The sequence below is a fragment of the Solanum lycopersicum genome, chromosome 10 (genome assembly GCF_036512215.1).
Source record: "Solanum lycopersicum chromosome 10, SLM_r2.1".
Lineage (NCBI taxonomy): Eukaryota > Viridiplantae > Streptophyta > Magnoliopsida > Solanales > Solanaceae > Solanum > Solanum lycopersicum.
In genome coordinates, this window is record NC_090809.1 from 35958803 (window position 1) to 35964157 (window position 5355).

The 5355-nt window shown below is 31.0% G+C and overlaps 1 pseudogene; it reads left to right on the forward strand.

The window, feature by feature from the left end:
- Positions 1-2863: 2863 nt before the first annotated feature.
- Positions 2864-4626, forward strand: LOC109121265 (gibberellin 20 oxidase 2-like; annotated as a pseudogene).
- The last annotated feature ends 729 nt before the right edge of the window (positions 4627-5355 follow it).

Consider the following 5355-nt stretch of genomic DNA (forward strand, 5'->3'; position numbering starts at 1 on the left):
GGGAAAACATGTTTCTTGTATTTTGTTTCCCAATTCTTGTATGTTTTTGAATAGTCATCAACCTAACCCTAATAACATATTTTTTAACTACAAAAACATAATGAAGCAAAAGAAAAGTGTAAGTGCAATCATTCAAAGTTTAATGGATACAAGTTTATAAAATGATTCGGGTTATATATTAAATTCAGGATATATTAGTTATATAAATATTATAAGTTAATATAATTAGATTAATTATTTTAATTCAATAAATATAAATTTAAACAAAACTCATTTCCATTGGGATAGTCCATTGGTTTGTCGTACAAATGATGATCCCACTTTAGTAAAGTTCAATATGACATGTCACTTAAATTTGATTTGCCTAAGGAAAAATCATTTTCATAATAACTCCTCTATTTTATAACTATAACTAGGGGTCTCATAATTTAGAAAAGACGCCAAAATTCTAACAAGAAGCCAAAGAGAGCTCGTAATTAACCGCAATAAATTTCTCTACAAGCTACAAGTTCAAGAGCGACTCAAGATCAAAACCAACGAATTCAAAAACTAGCTCAAAAACCCTTGGATTCAAGTATAAGTCAAGATCAAGTTGAAGTTCTCCAAGATTATATTCAAGATCACGCTCAACTTCCTTTGACTCCAAGTACAAGTCAAGATCAAGTTTATGATCCCTTGAATTTATATTTAAAAAGAAGAATAAACTGATTAATAGAGATTGTAATATTGGTATTTGAAATTAAATATTATGGTTCTTGATATATTTTTCAGTCTTGATTATTATTTTCTCAATGCAAATTATACTGTCTCTAAATTTTAATCTACCCGGTGGGACAATCTCTACCACACATCTAAACTTTTCAAGCATAAAAAAAATATTGAAACGGAGAAGTTCAATTTCCAATCAACTTCCTCTAGACCATTGAAGACAAGTTCTAAGTTGAAGAATAAGGAATCATTGGTGTTACCTTTGCAAGTTTCAAAGCTATAATGAGGAGCAAGGACTCTATGTCGGGACAACAAACACCAAGCATAATCCAAATCAACTTTAAGTTTTGGGTCGTCAACTCAAAAAGGAGTAAGGTCTTCTGCAAATGTCACCACCACAAGTATATCCTAGATGTGACATGACATATAATATCCTGAGAGGCGCCTACAAAATACACTTGCCATACATATACACATAGTAATAGGTAAAAGTAGAGAACCTCATATCAAGAAAAGATTTTGACATTTAAAAAGAAAGTCTAATATAGTATTGACATGTCTTCTATAACTTCAAAAGGATTAGTCGGGATGTAACTGGTACACATCATAAAATATTCAAAACATATAAATATAAAAAAGAAATAAAGGTGACATCGTCCTCAAAGTATGAGGACCCACCAAGTCTTCTACTCTCTAAAATGCTCAACAAGCCATGAACGCAGACATAATAGTCATCAAGCCCTACATTAGTGAAACAATGTAGGCACAAATATGTATTAATACGTGAAATTTACTAAGTATAAGAGAAATGAAATAAAACATGAAACATGATCCGTCACGACGTATGTCTACTCCATGGACGTGGCTGACACTCAAAGGTCGTTGCTGGACCACAAAAGAATCCTCAACCTGACTGAATACAAGCGGAAGACTAACTAAAGCATGCAAAAGCTTAAAAATTGAATAAAATTCTTTAAACTTACAAATCCTTAACTCAAATGAATAACCCTGAATATTCAACAAGCCACGAACTTCTCTAACATTAATTTCTATCTATGAAGCCTCTAAATGAAAAAGATGAAAGTCGGGACAAATCCCATGACATCCTGACAAAACAGAAAAGTAAATAAACTCATCCGGAAGCAAGGAGGCTCATCATAGCTAACTCGAATTCCATGATGTATCAAGGAAGCTCTTGTTGATGATCTCGAATACTTGAATCTTCATCATGAAAGTATGCAGACCAACTGACTCAGTACGTGGAATACACGAGCATGTAAGAGGAATACTAAAGCATAACATATGCTTGAACTTAATAACAAGGAAACATTCTCACTTTTTTTCAAACATACTCAAATCAAATCAACTCAATTCAACAATAAGATATGATACTCAAAGATATGATACTCAAATCAATATTAAGATATTCAACTCAGTAAAATAAGGCTCAACTCAAAAATAATGCACTCGACTCGTGGTACTCAAACTCAGAATACTCAACTCAATATAAAGCAACAATAAGAGAGGCAATGCATGGAAAGATTTTAAAATAGTAGAAAACAACTCAATGTATTTAAGAATAAAATATACTCAATTTGTATGCAAGGATACAATGTAAACTTTGTTTGCATATGAAAATACAAGTATACTTTGTGTATATAAAAATACAAATATCTCTGTGGGAGTTTCTCTAATTGACAACCGTCACGTAAGACCCATCAAATCTTAAGAACGAAAGCCAATTTGAAGAACACAATTCAAGATCATCAAATATTCAACTTTCTAGAACGAATTTCGCTTAACTAAACATGATTTGCGCGTGGTTGAACGAACCCATGTTGTGAAAGTCTCACATATCTCTTTAGGAATCACCCCTTGGCGAAACGACTTTGATTCCGCATGAAATCTCCATGAACACCTTGACTTTTCTCCTATTTTATCTTCTCTCAATGAACTAACATAATTCTTAATTGCGTAAATAGAACTAAATTAATTTAGACCCAAATAGATTACTAAAAATGAAATAAATTAATTGGGTAATGAAAATATCAAAATACCTCTCTTAAATTTTGTTGACTTTCCTTATCTAGACATCATAACCTCAAACGAGCATATCTCCCTCATACAAACTCAAAAATTAGCAAATTCTGTGGCGTTTGAAGGATAATTCAATGACCTTTTATTTGATACCTTGTAGCTCACCTAACTCATCATGTACCAGCAGTTACGATCGTTTAAATTTAACTCATACTTAACGTACTTGCTAAATTTTGATATTTTTAATTCTTTCCAAAAATAATTCTTTCCAATTCCAACTCTTCCAAATAGCAGAGTGTTACAATTAGAGATAAATATAAATGGAAGCAGCTAAAGATTGATTCATTGAAAGATTATCCATTCTTTGCATATGACATTGAACACTCCCTTAAGAGGAAATTGAGTGAGTGTTTAGAATCCTAAGATACAACCTCCAACAACTATTATAGAAGTGATATGTGATAATAACGCTGTAAAAAAAAGAAAAAAAAGCAAGGTCTCCAAGTTTGTGGGAAAAGACTTCACCATAAGCAGAGCTAGTGTAAGGATTGATGGAAAAAGGAGAGCGAGTTAAAGAAGATATAGATTACATTGTCTTTCAGCATAGTTCAGATGCTGATCAAGATTCTTTAAAATGGGGAAATTACACATGTCTTGTAGGAATATTTGTGAGCATTGTAGTCATGCCAGTAGCTTTACCAGAAGGTTTTCTTCGAAGGTACCTTGGAAAGATACACTATATTTAAGATACTCTCCTAAAGAAGATTCACCTCACATAGTTGAACAGTATTTTCAAAGGACATTAGTGAAAGTTTTAACAATCTCGGGTAAGGAAAATTGACTATCTTAGTACTTATCTCTATCAATTTGTTTGTCGATTTTTTCTTTTTGGTATGTCTATAAAAAACATAATTTTTTTAAATTTTTGGAATTACTTTTTTAAGAATACTTAATTAAATGATATTCTTCTACATTTTACATAAGTTTTTTTTATCTAAGACTATTGGATTCAAAAGTCTTTATTTACTTTCTTAAACTTCGTGTCATATCGAAATAGACGAACAAATTAAAATAAAAAGATTATCTATTTTTCTATTTTTTTATTATGTAAATGAATTAACATTTTTTGCCTTTAATTACACATGAATGTTTATCAAGAATATTGCAATTCCATGAGCATACTTTCTCTTAGGATCATGGAACTCTTAGGGATGAGCTTAAGTGTACAAAACAGCCTCTTCAAAGAGTTTTTCGAAGATAATGAATCCATAGCGAGACTCAACTATTTGCTTTATGATCCAATATCATTGACTGTTCTCCATCAATATTGTGTTAGCGGACTTTAGGTATTTGTAGACAACATATCGTACTTCATCCGTCCAAATTTCATTGCTTTTGTGGTTAACATAGGTGACACATTTATGGTTAGAAAATTTACACACCAGAACTATATAATAAGCTAATGTATTATGTATACAAGTGATATAAATAGAGTCAAATAGACAAACAATACATTTATAGGTGACAAATATTATAAGATCTATTCACATGACAGCGCAATGTGATACATCACGAATTCTTAGACGTACAATATATTTGGCCTTTTGCAGGCGCTATCAAATGGAAGATACAAAAGTTGCTTGCATAGAGCAATGGTTACAAATAAGACTTCTAGAATATCACTTGTTTCTTTTTGTTTGTCCAGATAAAGATAAATTGGTGAGTCCACCAGCTGAATTATTGGACTATAACAATCCTCGACTATATTGCAACTTCACACGGCCTGCTCTCCTTGAGCTTACTCGAAAGCATCATAGAGCTGATACAGGCACTCTTAGGGCTTACTCGATGTGGCTTCAAGACAATAATACAAAAGTTTAATAGCTATGCATATGGAGTTCAAGATTGAAGGCCTTGGAATCTTTTGTATATATACTGAATCAAAAATAAATTCACAAGAAATGGAACATTACAATATGTTGAATTATTTATCCTACTATACATCATTTAAGTGGGTGAAGCTGGATAAAATACATTTGTTTCATCATTTTCTATCCAACATATATGTTATAGTTATTCAATAAAATAAAGTGATAATAAGATTAATTTTGTCATTAGCAGAAGTTAACACAATAATCTCGCGATACATAATGATTTTTTTTTTCAACAAGTAGCATTGAATTTTATCATCTACATCAAAAATCTATATATCATTTTTCTTTTCGAAAAGTTCTTATTTTAAAAATAGTTTCATGTGTCAAATGCATATATCTCTAGATTATATGTGGAAGTTTTTATCCTACCATATGCTACATTATATTTAAAAAGACTGGAGGTCGAATAAAATATATGTACTTCGTCGAATAAAATATAATTAATAATATCAGAAGGGTGCAAGTGGTAAACCGTCCTTACATCTGATATATTGTTGTTGGAAGAATAAATTTAACAGCCTTAATTAATTGAAACTAAGATAATTATCACTGGATAAACTTTGCTTGGCAAATCAATTTACTCAACCTTAATTAATTATAATTATCAGTGAACTTTGCTTTAATTAATTATTATTATCAGTTAACTTTGCTTGGGAGATCAGTTTACTCAACCTAA